Below are 27,752 nucleotides of genomic sequence, written 5' to 3'. Positions count from 1 at the left end.
CCATGCTTCCTTGGCTGCTCTGGTTTCTCCTCAGCCAGCCCTCTCAAGGTGCAGCTGGGCTTACCTCTGTAAGAGCTAAGTCTTATCAATTCTTACCTCTGTGAGACTTGATGGCTCACAGGAAGCATGATTTGGCTTCATGGGCCACTGCTGGGGCTGAGCTCTGTGGTGCCTCAGGGACTGCCTCCCTGATGGTTTGGGCAGGAGAGGTTTTGGGGAGGAGATGTGGAAGGCGGATGTGCCCTAACAAAGTGACCCACTTCTGACCAGCATGCTGGGATGTCTTGCAGCTCCCATGTTGAAACAACAGACTCCATCCAAGCAAAGCCTCCCAGAGTTGCTGTTGGTTTTACTTTAAAAAAAAAAAAGCCTGGGTTTCTTGCCCCCTCCTCATCCTGGAGTTTTACTGCTTGAGAAGAAGTTGTTAGAATTTGCAGAAAAGCAATTAATGAAGGAATTGGGATTTTTGACTGACATAGTAATTACGCTGGAAAATGTAATTTTCCCTGCATATTAGAGATGGGATTATTTCAAGGAGATCTTATTAATGTGCTGTTCACCAACAAAGAGCCCAGTAACCTCTCTCTTAATAAGATTAGCATGGAGGTCATAATGCAGGAGACTGCTAGGGTGATATATTCAAGGTTTTGCCCTAAAGAAATTATCTTCTTCTGTCTGGTGAGGGCATACAGGAGTTATTTCATTTAAAAGGCATATCCTCATTTTCTAATAGCTAGTGGATAACATGTGCCCAAACTCCTTTGTCCGGATGCTGTACATCAGCAGTGAAATCCCAGGGTTCAGAGAGGAGCCTGGAGCAGAGGTCAGAGCAGGTGAGAATGAGCAGGCAGGTAGTTCCTCTGGCCTCCCTCCTTAGATCAGTGACTTCCTCCTGTAACTGCAAGCATGACCCTCTACCATCTGCTTCTCTCTCTCTGTCTATAACATGTGGATAATAATTGTCCACAAGTCATTTAAGATTAATGGCTGTTTGTGCAGAGCTGCAGCTCCCATGGAGCAAGGTCTGCACCCCTCGTCACGGACTACAGCTACTGCCATCGTATCTGACCTCTCGTGTTCTGAAGTGGGCAGGAAGTGGGAATACAGAGGGATAGAAAGGGGTGCTGACAGTTTGGTGGTAGTTTGATCAATGTGAAAATTCAGGCTTTTCTGGGACACCATGTAGGTGATGCAGATGCTTTTTCTGGTTATACAAAATTTCTTTCACTCCCTGCTGATGGCTGTGGGGTGTTTTTGGATAAGCCAGAGAGTGACACTACTGAAAACATTTCCAGGCAGCTTTCCCCTTCCTGACTCTGCTCACATCTGTCCACCATCTGTTTTGATTTTGCCTCTGTTGTGCTACATGTAAACATCCTCTTGAAATGTTCAGGGCACAGAATGTTTGGGAGATCCTCCCTTCCAGCATGGGGTGTGAGGTGCAGCCTCCTGCTGCTACATTAAACATGGGAGATGCTGCCCAGTGCCATAGAGGAAAACCAGCTGGCATTTATTATCAGCACTGCTGGTCTGTGTGAACCTCAGTTATGGGTCAGGGGTCCTTGTTGTTGGGTTAAATGTGCAAACAGCAACTGAGTCCAGTCCATACTGTCCTGTGCTAACCTTTTCACAGCGAGCTCTACCATCACCTACAAATATTTTAAAGTTAAAACCACAAGTTAACTCTACTTCAAAAAGGGATATATGTCCAACAGTAGTCTTCAATGTCACTATTGATTTTTACCAGAAAGGCACTGATGTATTGTAATAGAGTGCAGTGGTGTTAAACTCCTTGATAGTTTACCAGAGGGACCCAGTACATCTCTTGCATACAAGTTGTGTGCTTAACTGCTTTTGCACTAAAATAAATAAATGAAGCATTGCTTATCCTCTTTGTTCTTGATTTCTCATTACCTTTCAGACAATATGAAGAAATAGGGGTAGGGAAAGGCTACTTCAAATTTTTGTGGGTTGAAATTTTGCTCAGCACAGTGTAGTGACCTGCAGTTAGGAAGTATATTTTGATGCAGTATTAGTTTGCTTATGAGCTTGATAGCACCAGCTTGTAACGTTATGTTTATTATTCTTATACAAGTATAGGTAGAAGTGGTGTAATAAATTGCAGAGTCATAAAGCTTCAATTCTGGGACATACACTGGTCATGTCTGAAGGTATTTGTGCAAGGTATTGTGTGTTAAATGTTATTAATTTGTGGTTTGAGCCAGGAGGAGGGTGGTGTGTCTGAAAATATTGCTTTGCTGGACCTGGTGAAAATTTAGAACACAAGGTTCTCCCTATGCCAAAGAAATTCTTTTTGAAAGGTATCTCATTTAACTTAAATATTTTGCAGTCTAAACAGATAAGCATGTTAGTGATAAGGTAGAAGAGCCCTGAGGTGAGTGAAGGAGGACTTGCAGTAACATTTCTTGGACAAAGGAGAGTAATAGTTTCTCTTTTTCCCCAAAACACCTTTCCTAAAGGCCACAATGAGTTACCAGTTAAGTGAAGTAGTTGTATAGCTGAAGAACATCAACTCTTTAAAAAGTTTTTTAATATACTGCTGTGTCTCAGTGGAGTTGAAAATAGGATTTTCATATTTCTGGATAGGGAAATCATGGGAAGAGCTCTTCTGGCCACACAGTCTTGATTACTTTCTTTCAGCCAGTTGCAGGCATCACAGAATCTATTATGCTGCTGTATCTGCTCGTCCTCTCCTTGTTAAAACAGACTAAATATAAAAGAATAATGGTCAGGGAGTTCATTGGTGATACTGGAAAGAATTGATAGCCGATACAACTTCTCACTACTCCTAAGCCTCAGTTGGAGGTTCTCACTTTCTTCCTCCTAAAATACTGTTGTTACGTCTTTTTTTACAGAAGTCTCATTTGCCAATTGCTATTGCATTTTCAGCGTAGGTAAACCAGGTCAGAGTCAGTACTTTCACTGAGGTCACTCCCTTTAAGTATGTAAACAAAAATACTGAATGTTTCTTTCCTCTGAAAGCTGTATACATTGCTTCATCATCCACTTGAATACTGGAGTGTTATGTATGGCTTAACTTATGATTTCAATGCTAAGGCAAATTAATTCCATTGCTGTTTGTTAGGCAGTGCTTCTTTAGAATAAAGGGAGTGTAAAGTCTCCACTGGATTGGAGTCATAAGAATAGTAAAGGCAAAGAGCATGATTTCAGTGAGTTACTCCATGTTAACTTTAGAAGCGATGGTCGGATCATCCCTCCTGAAGTCCTCAGAAGTCAAGGCTGGGAGTTTTATCTGGTGCTGCTGCACTGGACCTACTTCAGCCAAAGCAAGCTTGTCCAGCAAGATCTCTGCATGGAACACAGGGTTTGAGATACCTCTTCAAATGCATTCTAGCCTGGTCAGAACCAGAAGAGTGATTGGTTGGTAATGCAGGATGGGAGGAGGTAAACTGTCTCATAAGACAAGTGATGTACCAAACTGTGCCTGACGGCCTTCTGCTCTCAGGGTCCTCTGTGAGTATACTAGCAGCCACATCACCCTGGTCTCCTTTGGGCTCAACCCTTTTTGTGGCTTTCAAAGTATCACTTTTTTGCCTGTCAAGCTCTTTGGAGACAGTACTTTTATTATCTGTGTCTTACATATCATTGGATGTTCTCCTGTCAGTGTTTTACTGCCTGCTTTTATGCAGCAAAGCAGAGGGAAGGCTGTTACTGGAAAGATATATGTTTAGTGTTTAGATTTTTTTTTCCCTTCTTGTTTGTTTTACTGTCACAGTGAGACAGATATGGGGGAAATCCACAAAATGTGTACTCAGCTACTGTTGTGGTTGGGTTGTAACATTGTAGAATATTCTTGTGTTTGAAAAACAAAACTTTTCAGGCTATTGTAATTTGACATCCAACCTCAATACATGGCAGGATTTCCAAGTTGACTTTTTTTCTTTTTAAAACTTCCTAATAGCTTACTTTTTAACAGTTTGACTCTGCAAAATTTGCAATTTTAGTGTGATACACTACTTGGTACCGGTCTGGGGTGAAGTCTGGCACAGTGCATTTTTTTGTTGTTGCACTTAGCAAGCAGCCTCTCTTGTGTACACTTCATTTGCCTCAGTAGTGGAGCTGGTCTCTGAAAAAGGGAAAATTGTGTCTTGCAAAGATAGTCTGACCAAAACCCAAGAGTTTTATAATTCTTCCTTTGCATCCAAAAGCTGAGCATAGACAACAGTGTGGAAGGCTCACAGTCTGGGCTTAGTGGACACTTGGGCCATTTCTGGAAAGATCACTGTTATCCTTTGCCAAGGTGAAGTGGGAAGTCAGGCTCAGGTTCTTCTCATTGACTTGGGTCTTCAGAAATGGAACAGGGCAGCTTCATGGCTTTGTTTCAGAACATGGTGAGACAGCTGTGGGACTTGTTATTTTCTTTTATACTGGGTTTGGAAGCCAGCAGAAAAAAATGCGAAACAGGATATCCTTTTTCATTAATTCACTATAGCAGTAATTTTGCATATTATTGAGCGATAGCAGCCAGTCCACAGCCTGCAAATGAATTTCTTGGTTGCTTTCTAGTTCCCTTTTTAGAAAATAAAATGGTGTTTTTTTCAGGCCTGATATACAGCTTCAATGGAATGCAACAATTTTCTACAGAAACATTTATGTTGAAGCAAAGTGAAAGCACAAAAGCAGAGGTGCTGAACAAGAGCCTTTTTTGTATTACAGTCCTCTAACAAATATGAGGTGTTTTTAAGCTAGCTTACCAAGTTCTTGTGAAATTGATTGCAAAAGGAGTCACATTTTAAAAGCACATAGGAACAGCTTCTTCCTTGTCTTCTATTTCCTAAAGCAGCTTAAAACACGAAGACCACTAGCTTTCATAGAAATTTAATGACACTTGATTACAAAGACTGCTTTTGTATACGAGAGCTCAAACCTATTTGTTCCTAGCAACTGAGCTTTTAAATTTTTTAATAAAATTGCTGAGGTTATAAAGATTTTGTTGTCAAAGCATTCTCAGGAGCATCGTCTTAAGACAGCACCACCAAATGGTTCTTCTCATTTCAAGCACAAAAAGTAGAGTCTCTGGATCTTTTTCCTCTTATATGGCAAGCTTACAATGTAACTCCACCACCCTGCTGTGGCCTGTCTGTGTTAAAAAAGGAGTTTTGTATCCCAGGGAGAAGGTAAGGGACAACATAAGAGGAGTAGGAGAGATGTTTTACAGTGGATCATGGGTATTTAATAAAGTGCTGAAGGCACTGAGCCAAAATTAGCATTGGTGGCACTGACGAATAAAACACCTGTTTTTCAGTAGTGCTGTACTCATTTACTTCAACAGTTCCCAGGTGCTCTGCTTCCTTTTGGGTATTTTTGCCCTGAGTTTTTGGGATGAATAGCTAACTACCTGAGATGCTTTTAATCTTCCATTACAGGGATATGGAAAAAAAGAATTGCCAAATGCTGACACAGCTTCTGCTGGTGGTGTGATGGTTACAGCCATTTCTGACTGTATAGATATAGCATTTGCATGGGAAGTCTGAATATCTGTCCCTAGAAATCATTTCTGCCTTACTGCTCTGTACATGCACACTGGCACACTCTCATCTCATTTTTTGCACTGAGGTAGTGCAAAAAATGAGATGAGAGTGTGCCAGTGCTTTGCCTTCAGTGTAACCAGTGCTTTGCCTTCAGTGACATGAATTTGGTCTTTACTGGATGGTTTGATGTAACAGTAGAGATAAAACTTGCATGCTTTAGGTGTCTTCTAATCCTGATTGTAGATGAACAGAGAAATGAGATTTGGCTTGAATCACACGTGCCTGTTCCCACCCTTAACCTTTCTGAGACTGCATAAAAGTTTTAAAATTTTCCAAGGGAATGGTTGAAAGCCTCTCTTTTCAGAAGTCTGAAAATTAGGTTGGATACAGCAGTAGCAAGCATCCTATAGGGAACATTTCAGCATTGTAAAGTGGTCTACATGGCTCAGATTCAGAGACAGAAAAAATCCATTAAGTACAGAGCAACAATAATTGTGCAGCTGAGGTGCTAAAATACACAAGCATTTGCATTTCTCTTTTGAGTCTTTGAAGCAGCAGCTTGCCAGTAGCTGAGTTCCTCTTAAATATATGTGACACAGCCATTTCCTTATTATCACTTTTATAGACAAGGGATCCAGTAGCACATTACTTCTTAAATGTCCTGCTATTGTGAAGGGATTTGCTGTTCATTGTAATAATGCCAATCAAGATGAATTCATTTTGCATTCATGTAGATGTCATGAGCACTTTAGATTATTTTCTCCACTAATTTAAATCAGTAAAGGGACACTTAAAAGCAGTATCCATACACCCATTTCTCTGCCAATGAACAAAAAAAAAGCATGCCTGTAGATTCAGGTTTGCATAATCCCCTGCACAGCAGGGAAGCTTCCTCCTGGCTAGAAATTAGCAACCAGCCCTTCTGGATTGATTGACTCTTCCTTGTGACAGCATGGACCTTAATCAATTTGTTGCATGCACAACGGGCACATCTGTGCCTGCCGAAGGCATTTCACTGTCATTTAGAGGCTGGCTCAATTTAATGGACCACTTACTGTATCAGATACCTGTTTTGAAGGTCTTTTGGAGCTGGGGCAGGGAAGGAACTCCCTGTATTTATCAGAAGAACCATCCTCTTTCTTTTTTTGCAGAGTGCTCTGGGTGCTTCCCCTCACATAAGTGCACTTTATCTGTGAAAGGCCGGCGCTGCCATGATCAGCCTGTTGTCAGTGGATAAACTCCCTAGTTCAGTGATGCAGAATGTCTGCTCAGTGAACTGGGAGAGAGAAATAATTTGGTGGCAGATGTTTGGAGTTCAAACAGCACTGAACTTCCAAGTGCTAATGTGAGTTGCAGAGTGTGTGGGGAGGGTACAGGAAGGGAGAAGCAGGGGGGGACGAGAGGGCTTGTGCAGTGCAGAGGGCCAAAGGAAGGCATTTAAATTACTCCAGAGTTCTCCTACTTAACCCAAGCTCTACCGGGTCATCACACTGCAAAGAAAAACATGCAAGTTTTTACATACCACACACTCCATCATTTCCTGATGCTCTCTAAGATTTTGGAAGGTCTGAGTGCTTCAGATGTCTCTGAAAACCCACCAAAGCTGTTTTGTGTATCAGTGGGCACATAAGTTACTCAAATTTCCCAGCCCTCTTGTGAGTCAGCTGAGAAAACAGTGGTATTGGAGAGCTATGTCATCAGCTGAGGGTCATTGATGAGGTAAGCTACTGGAAAGATTGGAATGTTGAAGCCCCAATCCCCAGATTTCTGTCCTAGATTTCCAGTCTCCTCTGTTCTTTCCCCATTTCTTGGTAAGTAAGTCTAGTGCCATTTTACTGCGTCAGACCTAGCTGTCCCCAAAATATCTGTGACTTCATACCAGGACTATAGGGTTCAGGACTGTGTCCTGAGCACTGAGCCATCAAATCAAGGATTCAGGTACCCAACTGGCTTCATTTTCAGAGCCTGAAAGAGGGAAAGACTGGGAAACAAAAGAACAAGAAACTCAGTTTAAACCAGAACAGCACAGGTAGAGAAAATGCCAAGTAGAAACCCATAGACATTTTTGATAATGCAGTCACGATCTCATCATGAATAAAACAATGTGTTTCACTTGACCACTCCATCTAATAAGGATTCACCTCCACTGGATTCTATCATTTTCAAAATAATGAAATCTCTGTATCACCTTGAAAGAGACCTTTGTGTTTATATGCATTTGCAAGACAGCAGTTTCTAGAGGCACCCAGTAGGTCCATTGCTACTTACCTTTTTGATGCGGGAGAAAGGCTTCTTCTCAGGTTTATTGGTTCAGACAGCTAGCTGGGAGTCATGGGCTTGAAACCACCAGTCTGCCCCTGCTGCAATCAGCACTCTTTTTCCACACCAAGAGGGCTGTCCTGTGGTTTAGGCATAATCACTTCAGACACTGAACTGCAAGGAGGAATTCCTAATGTAAAAAGGTAATGTGCAAATGGGGAGTGAAAGCAAAATAGCTGTTATACTTCAGAAATAGATTCTTAGTTAATTTGGAAATATTCCTTTATGGGTAAGTTCCTACGGGTACTACTACCCTTTATTGGGTTTTTTTTTAGGTGGAAATTTATAATGGTTAATGTCAGCTGCTTTGTGTCTATGCTAGAAGAGACTGGGAGGAAGACAATAAACCTGCCCGAGTCCTGTGGTCACTTCTTCATGTAGTCTTAGCATATCAAGTCAAATAAATTACTGGTGCCAAAACTTCCATATGCCTTATTTCATTCCTGAATCCAAGGTTTATAATTTTGGGACATTTTTCTCTCTGGTTTTGTAGGACTGAAGGGAGCAGATTTAGTTTGGTCATGCCCCTCCTGTTGTGTGATATGTCAGAGCTGTGGAGATTGATCGTACAAGCTGCTATAGCTTTTGGTCCTGGCTCATTTTTAGGCTTTTAGCCATTCTCAAAAAATGCCAAGTATTTCCAGCACTGAAGGATCCTTCCTATCTCATGTTCCAGTAATCTCTTCAATTGAAGTCTAGGTAAATTACACCTTTGGATGGAGATTGTCCTCAGAGACACCTTGGTGATTTTTTTTCTTGAATAGTTTTTATGGGGATTTTTTTGGAAAGGTCCAAGAATCAACTCCAAATTCAATTTAGGAACATCAGCAGGCTGTGCAAACATATGTGAAGTTAGAGAGGAAAGCAGTTTGTTGTGAAAGGAGACTAGAATTTTTCACCTTCCAGCTGTGAGCAGCAGTGGTACACTGAACGTCAAGAGATTACTGTGAGTAAGAGTGTGACTGCGGTGCTCTTTGCTGATCACTTACTTGAGATGCAGAACTCTTTTTGTGTGCTGTGCTACTCTGCAAGATGAAAAAGAAAGGAATTCAATACATAGGCCAATGTTTGCCCCATTATCTCTTAATTTAAGTTGGTCTTTGGCATCAGTATTCACAGGCATGGCATCAAAGTGCCACTCAGCCATGCTTATGGAGATTACAGCTGGGAAATTACATCCTCTCTTAAGACAAGGCCAGTGCTACACGGGACAATTTCCTAAGTGCAGTGACAGCATCCTAAGTGCCAGTGCTGCTTCTGCCAGGATCTTGCATTGCCCTAGAGGCAAAACTTAATGGTGCTCTAGCCTTGCAAACTACCTCAGTGACCTGGTGGTACCAGACTGTGAAATCTGTGAAGAACATTTATGGTAATTAATCCACTCCATCCCCAAGCCACTGGTGGTGGACTGAAATATGGGGTTTTTTTGTCCTGTTTTAATCAGAAGTGGATTGTATGGGAAATGGAAAACAAGAACTGAATCTTATATTGGATCATAGACTTGCTCTAGTTACTTTGCAGGGTTTAGTTTTAATTCCTGCTTTGGCTGTGTTCAGATGAACCCAGCCAAAGTAAGGAAATTGCACTACAAGAGGCCTGGAGACTTGACATTTCTGGAACTGGGGAGGGTTTGAGGATGAAGTGTGGGAATCCTGAGCTGACTAGTCTACCCTGAAGATGAAGAACAAATGATGAAGTTGAGATTAATCTGAAATACCCTGCATAGTTTCAAGGGTGGTGTTTTTTCTAAATAATTTCTAAATGATTCTCACCTTTTTAGAAATGCGTATTTTGCAAGAAATACATAGTACTCACTCTTCAAACAATAAATGTAAATTACCCTCTTTAGTGAAATCATGCATTTTTATATAAGAGAGAACATTTTCCATTTTAAAGCTGCAATTTCTCCTTGTTTCATCTGGTATAAAACCTTTGCATTAGCTGGCAGAATGGCTCATTAAATACTCTCCAGCTTGAGCGTGTGTATGTTGGACAGGCATGGGTGCATGCCACTGTCAGTGGTGAAGAACACTGTTCTGCTCCGGCTTCTCAGGAATGGCAGTTCCTACTCCAGTCCTCTCTGCCCGCAGCAGGCCTGGAGAAACCTTTTTGCTTCAGAGGGAGGTCACTACGCTGGTCCCTGTGTCAGGATTTTGCCACTGAGTTATGGTATATTATCAAGGAAGGGGGTTTATGTGCTGTGTGAGAACAAAGAAGTGTTTTAAGACATCTGGATGCTGAGTTCTCATTAAAAATAGAAGTCTACGGGCATCCATACTATCCATATTGCCCAGGTAGCTTCTGAAACATCAGTTTTAATAGTAATATTAACTCTAATACATTAGTATTAATAGTAGAAGTGCTTCCAGAAATGAGTCAGAGGTTTAAGAGAAGAGTCACTGTTTCAAAGACCTTGGTTAGCCATGTTTATATACAAGAGTCCACTTGACCACAGTGGGAATTTTGGTTTGCTTTGTTTGGGTTTTTGGACAAATGTTTGGCTTTGGCCAGTATAACAGTAGGCTCTTGTCAGAGTTTCACTGTCAGCTGCTTTTTCTAGCTCTGTTGGAGTGCATGTGTCTTCTGAGAAGCATAGCTAGTTCCTGCAGCAGGCATGGAACAGCTGTCTCCTGGGACACTTGGGCAGGGCTCTGGTGGACACATGGGCAACGGGATGAGGCCTGGGTCAACTTGCTGCATCTCAGCTTTGTGCCTGCACACGTGTCAGTACTTCCTGTTGGATGTGCCATTTGTGTTGCTCTATTTGGCTGATCTGCAGGCATACTACCAATTCCGTCCTAGCTACTGTCACATCTAAATGCAGCTCAATTTTGATCAATAATTATTAAAAGTGAAACTGTACTTTTTTCTGTTCGGGCATCTAATGGATTCTGGGGGTAGGTAATTTTATTGTCTGGTCTATAAATTGCAGTGCTACTTTTTTATTTATGGTCCCAAATGGAAAGCACTCAAATCCTGAAAAATGTCCAGATGTCTCTGTGGCACATTTCCTCTACTCTTCTGAGGGCGCATGAGAGGAGGAATTCTATCCTTCATTTAGATATAAATGCTCTTCCATTTCCTCATTTCTTAAATACACTTCCTGGATACTTAATAATGGAAAAAAGTACTGCTCAGTTTTTCTGCCTTTGTTACTCTATAAACTGAGTTTTTGGAAGAGACATTTGTTATTACAAAATAATCTCCACTAAATTCACTGTTCTAGTGAATGAGCCTGAAGATGAGCCAGTTGAGAGCCTGGGACACTACAAGGTACAAGACAGTGACTCTGCCCTTGGATCTGCTGCCCACTGGAAGTGATGGAGAGCTGCCAGAGCTCAGGTTTGTATGGGAGCCCCTCACAGCAGTCATAGGGCCTGTCTAAGGCTCCCTGGCTAAATGGGGGCCTCATGGCTCCAGTGCAATGTGGTGTCAGAAGCCCTCTGAGGACAGGGATTCACTTTGACATAAATACCTCTTTGTCCATTTTGTCCAGTGTTTCTGGAATGGGAATTTGCTAATGAGTCATGGTATTGGGTGGGAGCTCCCACACATTTAAGCAGAGCTAGTGATCAAGAAAAAACTGTAACCATTTGTCTTCTAGTCTTCCTAAATCTTCCAATATGTATTTAGTAGAAAAAAGTGTTCCTGATCCTTGTCATCTTTTATTATTGCTGCTTATTATGTGGGATCCTGGGAGGCATTCCCATTTTCAATGTGAGCCAACGTACAACTTATCAGATATTCATGGTGCTCCCCCTTCATCACTGAGAGGAAGTGGAAGAATTAATTATGCAGACAATCAACTGTTCAGTCTCAAAGACTGAAACAATATCAGAATGTGGTATCTAATGAGGAGTGAAGCAACATGAATGAGATTTGTTCTGTGAGTTTCGCCTGTTCTTCTCAGTCTTCAGGTCATGTAAGTTAGAAAAATCTTATTCAGGATGGATGCTTAAACTACAGTGAACATGATTGTTGGACAGTCTCAGCCTTCACATTACTCTTATCCCAAGGGTGACTCCCACTTTTGACATTAAAAAGTTCTAAAAAGCATAAATTGAATTTTTAGGCCCTAGGTCTAAATAAATGATGTAGCTTAAGTAAGCACAAAAGTTCAAAACTAAGAGGAAAATTTCACATGTCTCCCTAGAGAGAAAGAACTGTCAAAAATCAGCTTGAACTGAACTCAATGCAAAGGCAAATAAAGCAAATAGAAAAAAGATTTTGCAATCAAATAATTACAAAGTGAGGAAAGAGTAGGGAGGATGGGAGAAGATGTACTGTGCAATAAAGGTGGGTTACAATTAAATGTAACATCAGTGGAGCTCCAAAACTAAGAAACTGCTCTGCCTTTCTGTTCCAAAAAAAATTATTTTGTTGGACCTGATCAAGCCAATACTTTTCCACCTTTGTTCCCTACTGGGAGTGGACAAAAGAGAGGTGACAGTACCTCTGAGAGAGCTGAAGGAAAAACAGCTACCTCATTCAAGGCGGTGAGGAATTTTGAGACTTCATGGACATGCCTGAGGGGTTGGTTATATCTTTCCCAGAATCCTGCTACAATTTGTACATGAAGTCCTGGTGTCAAAGAAAGAATTTTGTGGGTTTTTTAAATAAACATGTGAAATCTGAATTTACCCCATTTGACTAAACAACAGGACATCTCATGGATAGGCAGACATACTAATCTAACCTCAGCTCATATTCACTACTATAGATCAATTTGGGAAGCAGAGAACAATCAAGAATGAATGCAAAGTAGGAAAAAATTAAAGATTATCCTGATTTGGAAGAGACCCACAAGGACTGACCAGTTGCTGAGTAGTGTGCATCTTGATTCTCCCACTGGACCAGTGGAATGCCTTCCTGTGGAGAGGCACCCTAGCTATGAACTGCTGTGCCATGCCCTATTTGCCTGCTCCATTCACCAGCAGTTCCCAGGATTACTTAATGTGGCACCAGAGGCATCCACTGTCTCTCCCAATCCTACCTACACCTCTGCAGCCCTTCCCAGGTGCTGGCACTCTCTGTGGCTCCCCTGGCTCCAAAAAGTTGCCTGGTTTGCTGCAATTCCCTGCTCTGCTGCACGATGTGCCTGTGCCAAAGTTGTTCTCCTCGGCAAGTGACCAAATAAATACAACATCAGGTTTTCAGAGATTTTGCCAAATTTATACGATACCTTAAAGTAATGAAATAACTGATCATCTTGGCAAAGAAATGCAATAAACAGAAATTATTTGAAGCCACAATTCACAGGGAGTTGGAGGAACTGGAGAGGATGTGGATTAGAAAGTAGCAGAAGCACATGAGTAACAAGGAGATGCCAGGAAGTGATAGGAAGGTTGGAGGGAGGTTATTGATACTTTATCAGGGAATGGTTTGGGGACCAATCTTACTTAATATTTTTATTAGTGACTTTGGCTCAAAAAGTAGAGAGAGTTAATGGAATAGCTTTATGTTACTGACATGAAGTTGTGAGACACATCGATAAAAGGAAGATCAAGATACTGTGCAAGAAGAATTGGATGACCTTGAAGATTATGCAGTAGAAATGTTGTAAAATGGCATGGTACCAAGTACAAGGTTATTCACCTAAGGATTAAACATAATCTGCTTTGCTGGAAAATGGATTCATAACTTAGAGAGGAGTGAGGCACTAGTGCTTGCGGCTTGGTCCAGATAAGACTAGCAGCATTTGTTTTGTCTAGAAATTCAATTATTTTATTGCAGTAAAGGGTTGAGTTAATTGTACAATATGTTTTTTTGAAAACCTGTACAGTATTTTGCAGCATAAGATGCCAATCTATGTGATGCAGCTGGGGAAAGGGTAAATGCAATCCTCCCTGTGCAGTTGACAGAGAGGAGCTTTACATCTGTTATGTACTTGGAATCAAGAGTGCTGTTCTGGTCACTCATATTCAAGAAGGATGAACTTGGAAGTGTCTTCACTGATGGTTTGCTTTAAGGAAAAGGTAATACAAAGGGAGAAGATTTGTGTCACACAGTAAAGTGATAGCAAAGAGGCAACAGGGGTTTGCCCTTTGTGTTGGAAAGAATAATATACTAACAGACAGTCTTGGCACAAGAACAGCAGGGCATAGATTATTGAGGAATACATTCAGGCTAGCTAATTAGAAGAAAGTTTTTAACTATAGGAAAAGTGAGGCTCTGAAATAGACTTCAACTTAGAGAATTTGGAACAGGACAATATTGTTCCTGACAAAAAACAAAGGTGAAAATATGATTAGTTTAAGATGGAGCCTACAGAATGTATTTACCTGTGAAGGATGGAAATAGAGTTTGGATGGTTCAGAGGGAGTCTTTGCATCCTGGGTTGTTCATTTTATCCCATGATGAGTGAAGAGTGAATGGAGTTATCCCGTGTCCCTGCAAATCTCAGTTTTACACATATATAGTAGGAAACACTGCACACTTGTGCTATGTTATGTGATATGGTTTGACCACATTTGGCACTTCGAGAGCTTGAGGTGAGAGGAGAGATTTGGCTGAGGAGATATTTGGTGAAGCAGGTGAGGGGAGTGTGCCAGCAGGTAGGAATCTACCTGGCAGCAATTAAACAACAGGTTTACAGCAGTCTTTCTAATGAAAGCATCCTTTGAAATCTTGTAAAAGCTCTTGAATATATGATCAATCACTACTCAGTTCTCTCTAGGGAAATGGATATGTGATGAGCCAGTGCATCAGAGTGCATGATGTGGTTTTGGTGAGTGCTATATGTGCTCTAAGGGTTCATCTCACCATCTTAATTATGTGGATTTTTTTTTATCTTCTTTTTTCCTCTTTCTGTAATTTCCCATCTGTCTAGTTATCAGATTGCATCATGAAATTCCTCAGCTTCTCACTTGTTAAGGGGTATATTTATAATTGCTATAATATAATTTGTAGGTGTTCAGTTTTATAAAAAGAAGTGCTTCAGCATGAGCCAAGTGCAGCCTAAATAATTTTCTGATCTGAGGAAGTCAGGGGATTGTTCCTGGGACGAACGCCAAATATTTATGATTTAGCAACCAATCACATTTCTAGGTAAAGAACTTCCAAACAAAAATAATTTTGAGATAAAAATCAACAACTCAAAGAAATAATGTTCTCAAGTCATGCTTCTCTTGCCATTTTTAAGTACAGCCTTGCTTTAATGCATCTTTGTTTACCATAAGCCATGACTTCTCACCCACTGCAGGCACAGCATCATCTCCTGCACTGTCACTTGCACCATTTTGATGAATCAAGGAAGAATGAATCTATTTCAGAAGAACAGTTTGGTCATGTCTCTATTCTAGAAATCTAGCAGGGTCCTGGATATTACAGAAACAACAGTATTGAGCAGTCCATTGGCTGAGTGTCTGCATCATTCCCTTAAACTGTAGAAATGGACAAAGACAGTGTCTTGTGTAATAATGCATTTTTCAGCTGGCCCCAGTGCCCCTGGTTAAAGGCATCATTCCAAGATGGTGAGTGCAACATTTGGAACAGCACATTCTTGTTCTTATGAAAAATCAAGCTTGAATGGCAGTGACTGAGTGACTGAGTCTTTCATGGGGCAATGAACTGACTGCTTGTCAGCTGCTTCTCGCAGGTCACGTCTGTCAGGCAGCAAGAATGAATTGGAACCCACTGTGGTGAAATGCCCCACAGTGCTGTGAGCAGGAACAGCCACTGCGGGAACGGGTGGGGCAGTGGTGCTGCTGGGGGCCTTGTGGGGACTGTTCTGGTCTCTCATCTTTACTTTTGGATTTTTACCTACATCTGTGATATGAACTAAAGGCTTTCATGCTTGTGCTGGAAGTTGGCCTGTTTTAAAGGGAACTGGCCCTTACAAGATCATTCTGCTGTTGAGAGTGCCACAAAAGGTGTTCCACACTGTTAGATGTGGCAGTGTTCCTTGTCCTGTTACAGCTCTGATGCAAATAACTAAGAACACTCCTGCAGCAGTTGTGTGGGAGGAATGATGGCTTTCACTGGCTCTGAAATCACGTGTCTTGTCAGATGTGGTGACAATATGGAAAGAATCAAGTATAGACATATTGTACAATTTGCATTACAATGCCTGTAGTGGTTCACAGAACACAGATAGGAAAGACGTGAGAGGTCTGACTGTTCAGCAATATTTTGTAAATACTTTGAAAAGATGGTAGCCAATCTTAATACAAAAGGCTCTAGCACCCATATTGACTGCAGAGCTTTACCTGCAACATCTATTTAACTTACAGAAACAGTAACAAATAATTTTAAAAGTATCAGCATTAAAAACAGAAATGTGGGCTTCTGTTTACTTTTGTCCCCTCTGGTTCCCTTGAACAGTGAACACCAGCAGTACAAATCCAGTTCCAGCCTGCTTTCATATTTCCCTGTAAGGTGACTTCCAAAAACTTTTAACAGCTCCTTAGCAAGCCCATCTGAGGCTGCTTTCTGTGTGCAGAGCAGTTGACATTTCATCCCTACTGTCACTATTTGGACACTTCATCCTGTAATGATGCCCTGTAGCACTGTTGGGAAGCCAACGTTCCCAGTCCTGTGATGTCTAGAGGTTTTTCATAAGCCTGTGTTCCCTGGGAAAATGAATCACTTCCTCTCAATTTCTCCTGATCCAGCCTCAGTTTAGTGGTTTGTAATATTTAGGAGACACTGTTTCCTTCATATTATCAACTATTATTAATGAGCCATGCTATTGGTGCATTGTCCACTGAGGTTGGAGCTGGTTTCCATAGCTTGGATCACAGTGCACAGGAGAGTGCAAAGCTGTGTTGGCCACTTTACATGCTGGGGTAGAGTCCTGCTCTTTCAGTGTCTTGACAGCTCTTAGGCAGTGACACATTCATGGCCTTTTGCTGTGGACCAGGGTCTGGGTTCATAAGTCCTGGATCATAAAAATTGCTCTCCATGACTCTGAATGTCCCAGCAGTTCTAGGAGTATACTGAAACTACAGAAGTTTGAGCTCACTTAAGGAGTTAATAAAAGCAAACATCCAGCTTGCTGCTTTCTGTCTGTGTATTAATCAAATTATAGGGCACAGCATTCCTGCCCTAGTCCCATTTTGGAAAGTGTAGTTTCAGTACACTGGATCTTATGTTCAATTTGCATCAAAAGCAGCCAAATAGGATAAAAATCGCTTCCTGTGAATATCTATGTTTTGTTTCTTTTTTTCCTGTAAGTAGTTTGAATACAATTTCTCAATTTCTTAGAATATTTGTCCTTTTTCTGAGCAAAATTTTATTGCCTCCTCAGTCTATTGCCATGTGCTTCCTATTTCAGCTGCTTGCTGTGATGAAGCACCACTTGGGTATGTTCTCAATGCTGATCCACGAGGAGCAGTCCAGAAATCTCACTAGAGAGTTGCAAAGACTTTGTGAGGCTGAAACGTCTCCTGTAAAACCATTAGTATTCCTATATAATTTACTTTCCTTGTTCCTTTTTCAGAGCTGTCAAATATCTTTGTTGGTGTCCTCCTTTCTTTAAAAACTTAACCATGACACTATATGACTACTTCTTCTTAGAACAGTGAACCTGTTTGCTCTTTCATGAATTTATAAAATATTTTTAATTATAAATCAAACAATAAGTAATTTTTTTTCCTTGGCAATCCAAAAGAAGAGTCAGCCAACTGACCTCATGTGCTTGGTGAAGCAGCACCCAAAGGAGAAGCAGTACCCTTGGTTTACACAAGCACCACTGAGCCCACTTGAGCAAGTATCTCTGAACTACCAGCCCTTCAGGGTGTAACTAAATTTCAAAAGTCATGGTGTCACAAAATATTGATCTCTATACTTTGCTTTTTTTACCTAAAACTTCACTCAAAGGAAGCGTTTCTTGTCTTAGCAGCAGTGACAATTTTGGTAGAGAATAGTTACAGCTCTTGAATGGTGTGTGTGCCAACCTGTCAAACTGAACTCTCAACAACTCTGGCTTCCTCTTTGTCCTTCTTCAGTGGGCAACTCCTCTTCTTCAGCAGCACACTAAAGGTGGAACAGACCCACAAAGGCACACACAAATAAGTAACCAATCTAATGCAAACAATGTAAGGGGTTAACCAGACCCCAGGGGAACAGGGCTTTACAGATCTTTGTAAACTTCAGGACAATGAACAAGAGGTTGGCTGCATAAGACAGTGTCAGATTAAAATGAGAAACCATGGTTCCCTCTAAAAGATAGCCTGTTAGCTCTGATTTATTTCTGTGATTTGTATGAAAGGTGTCTGTGACATCCTTCTGGTTGTCAGTGAGGTGCAAATCTAGATAACAGTAAGAAACAAGTTCTAGCAGACACAGCACAAGGCAAAGTGTAGATGCCTTGTGACACAGGAAAAATTCCTCCTGGCCAAGCTGGAGGTGCATTATTGTGGGAGGATGGATTGTAGGAGAATAGAGATAGTGCTGAAGGCAATCTCACCCTTGAGGAGTTGCAGCTGTACTAATTACCACAGAATAGGAACAGCCCTGCCCTTAATAGGGCACAGCTATGTCCAATAAGAATGAGTGTTACAAAAGAGTGGGTTAGCTGGTTGAGAGAAGAGCTGGAGTTGTTGTCTGTGCAGAAGGAAGGGTCAGGTGGCTGTGTGAGGGACAGTAAGGGTTAGGCAGTTGTGCAAAGGACAGGAAAGAGGCAACTGAAGAAACAGAAAAGGAGTCAGTGTTGCGAGAAGCTGCCCGTGGGAACTCACAGAGAGAAGGTATGAAAGTTTTAGAGGATGATAACAAACTGGTGATGATAGTCAGTTTCCATCCACCATTGATTGGTGCCAAGCACTGATGCCAGCAATTGGTGGCCTGTGTGGGGATGAGTCCTGACATGTTATTGCAGGAGTGTGAGCATGTCTGCTGAACCAATGAAATGAGTAATTTGGGGACTTTGACTTTTTTCATCCCCTCTTTTCTCATTGTCCAGTTGTAATTCATTTTGTTATATCTGCATGCATCTCATAGTCTTATCCCAAAAACTTACTGTCCAGCTGTGAGGAGCCTCTAAGATTGTCTGTTTTTATGAGGAGATGGTATAATTGTGTGTGTGCTCCAATAAGTGCTGCCACATGCCTGTTTCTGCTGCGTCTGCTTACAATGAGGGAAGCTTTTGTCACCCATCTGTCTTTCATCAAGGACCTTGCATATCTATTCTCCCCTTTTCCAAAAGGAACTGCAGGCAATTAAAATTATCCCAAGGTCTCCTTGGCTTGCTGCTTCTAATCTATATTCTCAAGAATGAAATAAAGCCATGAGAGGTAATTGTCTTTTGGTCCTATAGTTTTTAGAGACCTGGAGTGAAAGAGCAGGGAAGAAAAGAAATAAGATATGTTTATAAACCAAAGACATTCATCAGACAATTCAAGGTCTTACATGAGCACACATGCTGATGTAAAAAATAGGTATGGGTGCAGTGTGTCACTTCTTCTTTCCTTAATAAGAGGCTACCATGCTGTAACTGCTGCTCCAAGTGACTTTAATATGTTTTTCATGTTTTGTCTTATTTTTTTGCTGCAGTGTTTTGTGTTGTCTTTTTGCCAAAGTAAATATTTTTGTAATTTGTTTCCAAATGAAAATAAGGAAAATGTGGTGAAATAAGTTGCTGGTTTAGGCTAATGCAGGTGTGTTTGGTAGGCACTCGCAATCTCTGCTGCTTTTTCTGCACAGCCCCTTACCTCTTAAGGCAAGTAAATGTTAACAAAACCTGGTTTAGGAGAGACCACCACTGAGGTGGTGTGAGGTTTTCCTTTGTCCTGGTTTAGGGCGAATTTGGGAGAAAACCTCCAAGGGGGCCCCTCCAGAAAGCAAACTCACATGGCTCCTCCCTGCAACCAGTTCGGGATGGATTCCTCAGAGAGAAGTGGAAAGAACCTGTTTATTTAACAGGCACAGCATCCCCCAGCACATGAAATGAGCAATACTGGATGACAAAACTCTTTTACTGCCCTGAAGAGATTACAGATTTAGAGTGTCTCTCCTGGGAGTGGTTGCTCTGTTATCGGTCCCTCCAGTGCTGGCAATGGCTGCTGCAGGCCACAAAGTGCAAACTCTTGGTGTTTCCCAAGAGTCCCAATCCGGAGCAGGCTTGAGTGGTTCCAAGAGAAGGGAAAGAAAAACAGTCCAGGGAAATTTTGGACTGCCTAGCTGATCTAACTAACAAGCAAAAGCAAAAACAAAGTGAAAGCAAGAGGAAAAAGCAAAAGCAGCCCTATGTACTACCCCATCTCTATGTCCCACCAACTGTGGGGGAATGAGCAGGCTGATAACAAAACAAAACTTTGCTTTTCAGAGCCAGTCTTGAAGGCACAGGACATAATATTCAGCATAAACAGAACAGATGACTGGGGATACAAGCATCATAATGTCACCCAAGGACATCCTTCTAAATGAAAAGTGGCTCTGGAAGTCAGGTTGCCTATGATCCTTTGTACTGGTGAATAGCCAACAGCAGAAAAAGCCAAGGAGGGATGTTCAGGATGGGGTCTTTGGACACCAGAGTCCCATCTCCAGACCCCAGTTAACAATTGCAGTCTGTTTCAGCTGTGGAGACTGAAATGTTGCCGCCTTAGCACTTCTTCTGCCAAAACTTCATGCTAAAACAACTGCTAAATGGAGGACATTTCTAGTCCACAGTCTATTATTTCAACACAGATAGAAAGGAAACTGAACAAACGAAAAATAAGCTGCCGTAGCCAAGGAGCATGCATCCCTCTTAGTCATCCCTGCTCCACTGGCATCAGAGTGAGCTACAGACAGCTGAAATTAGAAATTTTATCCAAAGGCAACTCTGCCTTTGACTACAAATGCTGTGAAATGGAAGTTGCCTTTTTGTCTATTGCCCTTTCAGGCTTCTTCTCTGGGCTGCTTGCTATGAGTCAGGTGTCTGAGTGAGGGACTGGTGTGTATGAAGCTTTAACACAGCAGGGCCCTGATCTGGATCCATAAGGGCCCTTCTGCTCAACTGTTGAACAAGTTATCCTATTTAAAAATACCTGCAGCTGGCTCCTGCATGAAAAAATAGCATCTCAGTACTTTTATATAAAGGGATCATTGGTTTCCAGGGAGCATGCTCATGTGTGCATTATATGTATTCACACAAAGGTGTGTGAGTGATGCATGAAACCGAGATTGTATTTCATTTACAGAATGGGAAGAAATGTAGCTATTTGTGGGTTTTGGTTTGTTTTTTTCTCTGAAACTGACTGGACACTAAAATAAGGATGAATTCAGAGGAAATTCAGCTGGCTTCCTTGGTAAATCGTGCCTGACACTGTGATCAGGAAAGATGACAGAATCTGAATTTTTCCAAGCAAGTGTGAAACCTCTGGTGAATGAGAAGGCAGATAATAGTAATCATTCAGGGGGAGCAATGAGTTGCTTTGTTGCCATTTACCACAAGTGCTCGCAACAGGCCTGAAGTTTTCCCTCATGACTGCCCTTAACCCTCCCTTTAGCCTCAGGTGCTGCCTCAGTACCACTTGTTATTGCTGCAGTCATGCCAGCAGTGATTATATGTCCAAAGCCTCTGGGCAGCACTGCTGCCACCTTTAAGATATATGGCAGCAATAAAAATCTCCATATTTAAAGGAGAGGTAAAGGCAACTGAATCAGTAGCATTGCTAAAAACATAAAGCCTGATAGTAAATGAAATGCAGGAGAATTCTGGAATAAGCTCTGTGTTCTAAACATGAATTTGAGTCATGTTGAATCTGCTTTCTACAACAGTAGTGACTACAACACAAGTGGAAAAGCAATAAAAACCTCTTTATGCACAGAGTTAATAGATATAGCTGGTTTTTAATAGAGTGGGGAGAATACAATCAATAATTTCTGTGCACCGAGTGAGTGTCCCTTACTCAAAATGTGGTGTGGTGTAGCCCGACGTGATCACCCATGTGGGACTAAGATATCTCTGGGGTCTTGATCTTTCCTAAGCCCAGAAGATTGCTGAAAAGGAGTGAGCTGCTTGCTGGAACAGCAGAGCCTGAGCTGTGTCACTGATTCTTTGCCTTAGGAGGTCAGCTGATCTCCTGACAGTTTGGTCCCTTTTGCTGGAAAGGGAAAATGAAGGTGTTTGCCCTCTCCCTAGAGCTGTGATCCTGATTCAAATCGCAAGACTTATTTCCCTTCCATAAAGAAAATTTCCTTTCCTTTTGGGAAGGGAAACAAAATCTTGAGAAACAGAAAATAACAAGAACCTCAATGAGGAAGACAAAACTTTGAGGGGAAGATATGAGAGATATGGCATGAATACTGGGAAAAAAAAATCTTCACCAAAGTCAAAGCCATCAAAAGGCATTTCATGCCTTCAGGTGCATGGAACATGGGCCAAACCTTGCCCAATTGATTGACATTGAAATCGCAAGATTTCATTTCCTTTTGGGAAGGGAAACAAAATCTTGCAAAACAGAAAAGAAAGACTGAAAAACACTCTGGAAGGAGATAAGATCAAATAAAATGGAATTGAAGAAAAGAAATAAAAATTGGGAAATTTTGAGTGTACATGAAAATGGACTGAGATTAGATGAATTGCAGTGTAAAGGACCAAAACATGCCAAAACTCACCTCACAGATGTGGTAAAAAAAAATCAAGGAGGAAGACACAACTTTGAGGGCAAGATATGAGACACATCGCATGGATACTGAAAAAAAAAAAAATTGCCAAAGTGAAAGCCATCAAAAGGCATGGGATGCCATGAAGTGCAGGGACATGGACCAAAGATTGCCAAAATTGATTCTCATTGAAATTGCAAGATTTCCTTTACCTTCCTGAAAGGAAATGAAATTTACTTTAAAAAAAATAAAAATCAGGAAGTTTAGTGACTACAAGAAAATGGTCTGGGAGGAAATTCAGTGCAGTGGAAAGGACCAAAACATGCCAAAACTAACCTCACAGATGTTTCAAAAAAGGGGAAAAATCAAGGAGGAAGACACAACTCTGAGGGGAAGATGTGAGACACATGGCATGGATACTGAAGTAGACTAAAAGCCATCAAAAGGCATGGGATGCTATGTGGGACTTTACTAACATGCTCATGAATCTGCTAAAAAGCTCAGATAGACTGTCAAGACAGAGCTGTCTGTCTTTCGTGTCTTGTGTCCCCAGACACCTTCAGGACAGAGTGGATAGAGTAGGATAGATGGATGCCTCAGCACCTTGTCTTAGTATTTTCAAACCTGCACATAAAAAACTTTCTTGATGAGACCAGTGTGCTATGGGAAACTGCTTTGAAGGATTTCATCATCACACAGAGACCTGGCTTGTTTTACCTACAGCTTACATGACTGGAAGGGACTAAAAGGTGGACAACTTTTGATTTTTACCATCAAAGTTCCTGGTGGATTATTAGGCACATAGCCATTGTATCAGCACTCTGGGTGATGCTCATCAGCACTTGGTAGCTGCAGGAAAGACTAAGAACTGAAAGGTTCTGGATATCTGACCCAGCTCTCACCAGCAGGACTTTCTTGCAGGGTAGGAGATAGGCTGAATGAGGCATTGACTTCCAGGGCTGTGACAGCAGCATGTTACAATCACTCCAAAGTCAGGCATCTAAAGAAGCAAATTAATTTGTCATTACACGTTAGGAATTTATTTTAAGGGTACAAATTGCAGCTAGACTTGTAGCACTAAAGGTATGGGTCACCCCATTCCTCAGTTGTTCACGAGGACTCTGTCTTTACAGGCATATTCCTTACTTCTGCTAGTTTCCATTTTCTTTTCTCTGCATGTCCTAACTAAGCACTAGATGCATGTAGTTCTGCATGTGTGTTTGCAGACAAACAGGAGCCAGGCTAGTCCATGGATTCACACGTGGGTTCATCCCGCTGAAGCCAGGATGTGCACTCTGGGAGATTCCTATTGATGCACAGTGTCTGTGTGTGCCTACCTTTCTCCTATTATTTTTCTTGCTGCTGATTTTTTTCCCAGCAGTAATGCAGTATTCTTTATTATTAATCTATCACCCACTTGTGTTGGTAGTCCTTCTTGTTTATGGTAACACATTTCTCCGTCTGATCTGCCTCTTAGAAGGTCCAGTTTTTCTTTATTTCATTGTGTTATAGATGCATAATGAGATTATTGGCTTTTGCAATTATGGGATAACTATTGTGTGAATGTTAAGAAAAGCTTTAGTGATGTATAGTTATGTTATTGTAGTTTTGATGTCCCCTATTCTCCCCATAGTTCCCTTTTCCCCCCTGTACTGTTACTGGGGTTGTCTAGGACAGGTAAAAAGAAGGCATGCATGTGTCCCTTCCTTGCATGGGGCAGTTGGGAATGGAAAAGCTTGGTGCTTAGGGGGTGTAGCATGGCAACACGTGATCTACAATCGAGTTACAAGAAAACAGTCTCCACCAATAAATGGCAAAGAAGAGTTGACAGACAGACTTTGGGAGGGGCCAGGGCTGGCTGATGTAACCCCCCCAGGGATATAAAAGACCGAGCATCCATCTTGAAGATGAGCCAGCCATGTGGTGTGCACAATGGGCAATTCCCAGCACTGAGAATGTTTTCCTTATATAGTCCATTTGTTGTATTTTTGTTAAGGTTTAATAAACCTTTTTAAATTTTCAAAGTGAGCAATTGTTTCTCACAAGTGTAAAATGTGTATATGGCAATTCAGTATATGGAAGCTGGGCAATGCCCCAGCTTTATGGATGTTTTCAAACAAGAGGTGAGCAAAAGATGAAGCCAAACTCATTTTAACTCTCTCTTGAAGAAATTGCTGCACAGTCAGGACATGCCTTTGAAAGCAAAGGAGCTGCTGAGATTATGAAATTCTCAAACATTTGCTCAGCATGGCTGAACTGGGGCATAAGGAGATGTGTGAGCCCATTAATCATTCCAGGGCAGCTGCCAGCTCCCTGACTTTAATTGTGGCTTTCTAACATTCACCTCTTTGGAGGTTTTTTTGGTCCTGCTGATAAAGGATTTAATTCCTGTCTCGTGAAACTGTGCAGAGACAGCAGAGGTGTGAGCTTAATTCAAGGTTGCTGAGTGATTTGCAATGGAGGAAATTATGTTACTCAGCATTGTTTTCCTCCTGAAATTGTTGCCTTGGCAGCATCTTGAGGACTTCTGCATATTTGTCTCTCTAAATTTCCTGTTCCTCAGACTGCTCTATCTTCACTGTTTCCAGTCACTGCATTTTTATTAAAGATTTCCATGGAAGTAAACAGTCTCAGAGGGTGCATTCTTCTAATATCCCTGGCTTGAGAGGAGGAAGCAGGAGTGGAAGTGTTTCTTAATAAGGGGAAAATTGGAAAGCATGCTATTGACAGTGTAATAGTCTGAGTTCACATGAATGATTTTTCAACCTATGTCTCAAATGACAGACTATAAAAGATTATTATGCTTAAAAGAGCTCCTTTCACTCACTGCGATGTGTCTGTCTAGGGACACGCTTTGATGCTCACTTGCAAACAAGCCAAACACAGAACTGTGAGTTTTCAAGCCTGCATGTGCCTCTTTTGTGCCTTCCTAGCTGTCACTCACTGCCTTTTTCCCAGCAGGAAAAGCCAGGAATGTTTGTGGGAGGAGAAGGAACAAAACACACTCCAGTACTTGGAAGGTGGCAATGGCCTTGCATAAACTCTGCCTTCCATGGGGTAGTAGGTGAACTGGGTTTTTCAGGGGAAGTTTTCTTCCAGCTTCACCCAGCTGTATAAGTGCAAATAAAATAAAAGAAATTTTCTGGAAACTGCCTTCTCATTTTGCACGTAAAGTGTTGCAAAGTTAATTACCAAATACACACAAGACAATGGAGCTGAATCTGAATGTTTATGCCAGTATATCTGTTTTGATTTTTGTGGCATTGATCACCTCTTTATTATAGAGTTAATGTGAGGGCCAACCACCCCCTCAACACAGCTTGATGCTGCATTGCTTTTGCATCGGGTTGCTCTATCAGTTCAATGTGCAGCCCTTTGTTGGCTCTGAATATCCTTTGTAGGTCAGTTGCCACGCAGGGAGCCTACATGTGTGCAGGGCTTAATTGGTCTCTCAGCTCTTTCCCGTTCTCTACTTTGTTTTGCTTACAGAGCTCATCCTTTCCCTTCCATTTCTCCTTCCCAGGAGGAAGGCAAGACAATGATGATGATGCATCCTCCACTAATGGACCCTGCTGAGACAGTGATTTTGGCTGCAAGGGAGACTTTATGGGCATCTTGCACTTCACATACCAACCTTCCTGAGAGAAAAAAGGAAAAGAATCACACACTTTCACTGATGTGCCTTTTTTCCAGGGACCATTGCTGAAACTCTTCCTGCCCTGCAATATCTGCATATCAGCCTGGACTTGGCTTTTGCCCTCCAATCCCACAGCATCTCCCACAAAGCTTAAGGCAGTATGATCGGTCTTTATTGACTTCTCAGAGTTTCAGAAGAAAATAAACATGAAGGTTATTAGCTGTGAGCTGTGAAAGATGTTACATTAGTTAGGTTTCTAAACCTTTCAGAGCCAAAAGGGATTTTTGGAAGGCACTTGTTTCCTCCTAAAAATCTCTTCTGTACCTAATAAATTCTAGTTAGCTTACAATTCTACAGACTTGATATAACTTCATACAGTGAATGAGTAGGGGCTCATTGTCCTGAAGTCAGGAATAATCTCACTGTGTTTAAGCACCTTACCCTCTCTTACTTTCTGTCATACTCCTTTTGCCATAACAATGATAATAGACCTTCTTATTTTATAATTATGTTTATTCATATTCTAGGAAAAAATGCAGCTCGCTCCTAGTTAATTAGTCAGACTTTTAAAATCTGTTTGGATTTTCAATAGTAAAAGGAAAGACAATAAGATCTCACTTGATGTCTAACACTAGTGTAGGCTGTAGATGCAGTTCAAACTCTGCAAGGCTTCTGGTGGGAATGTTTCACAAAAGACACTTTGTCTCCTTTGGAATAAATGCCACCAAATAGTGGAATTTATTTCTTAGCTATTTTTCCAGGCCCTCTCTTTCCAGCATGCTCTCAAACACTTCACATAGAGATTTGCTTCTTTGGAATGGCATGAGGGAGGACCAGCAGTGGGGGTTTGCTTTCTATGCATGGCATGGTTTGCCTCATCTGCATGAGCTCTTTCTTGTTCCTAGGATACACTAGCTTGACTTAATTTATGGGCTTGCTTTATTATTTTTTCCCTTTGGCTGAGATCTGTTTTGACTTTCCCACTAAGCTCCTTTTGAGCAGGGGCAAAACCAACAACACTGAATTTATTTAAGTGGAATTAAAGGGCAGTCCTTGTGTGTGAGGCTGGGACTGGGCTGCTAAGCATGCTCAGCCTCCTGAGGTGCTAAAAAACCTCATGTTTCATTCAAAAGCCAACTGCACTGAATAGCAGAGGACCACTTCTGAGAACTGCAGTGGGGCTCTAACACCAGCAGCACAGAATGAAAGATAGGACTTTAGGAGATGATGGGATATAAATTTAAAAGAGAAAAGAATTGACCAACCACATTGCTTTAAGGTCCCTAGTTTTGTTGCCCCAGAAGCAATTTGTGGAAGATTAACTACTCCCTCTGCTCCTATGGTGCAATGGTGACTTTTGAAAATGGGTGAGGTAGTTAAAGCACATATAAACATGGAGCCACTTTCACTAACAAAAATGAAATTCACCTTCTTCAATGGCATTATGAATTGCAAAAAGGGACCTTTATGTATTGAACGATCAACAGGTTGTCCTTGAAAATTCGCCCCTACTTTGCATCTGTGGGTATTTTTTTTTGTTCATATGCATGATGTGTTTTGATTTTCATTGTCACCTTTTAAAATGAGAAGCAATCTGAAGCTTTCATCAGAAGCATGTAGAAATGCAGTGACTGGACATGAGAGGAGTGTACAAGAACACAGGGGTTTGTGAGCATACCAAGGGTACTAGGTGTGTAAGAAGTACATCTACCCAGCAAAAGAAGGGGCTGCTGATAGTGTTCAGGCTGGCTCTG

At 41.4% G+C, this 27,752-nt stretch overlaps 1 protein-coding gene and 1 long non-coding RNA gene across 2 annotated transcripts in view; both read left to right on the top strand.

Moving 5' to 3' along the window:
• LDLRAD3 (low density lipoprotein receptor class A domain containing 3) overlaps window positions 1-27,752 on the top strand; it is a 207,273-nt gene that overhangs the window by 33,528 nt on the left and 145,993 nt on the right. The gene's annotated exons all lie outside the window — the stretch shown is intronic.
• On the top strand, window positions 18,343-26,852 carry LOC135303328 (uncharacterized). Its single transcript, XR_010364793.1, has 2 exons — window positions 18,343-18,520; window positions 25,885-26,852. It is a non-coding gene; the product is annotated as an uncharacterized LOC135303328 (long non-coding RNA).

This window comes from Passer domesticus, chromosome 6, assembly GCF_036417665.1.
Source record: "Passer domesticus isolate bPasDom1 chromosome 6, bPasDom1.hap1, whole genome shotgun sequence".
Classification (NCBI taxonomy): domain Eukaryota; kingdom Metazoa; phylum Chordata; class Aves; order Passeriformes; family Passeridae; genus Passer; species Passer domesticus.
Note: the sequence above shows the minus strand (reverse complement) of the source record. Positions and strands in the feature narration are given on the sequence as shown.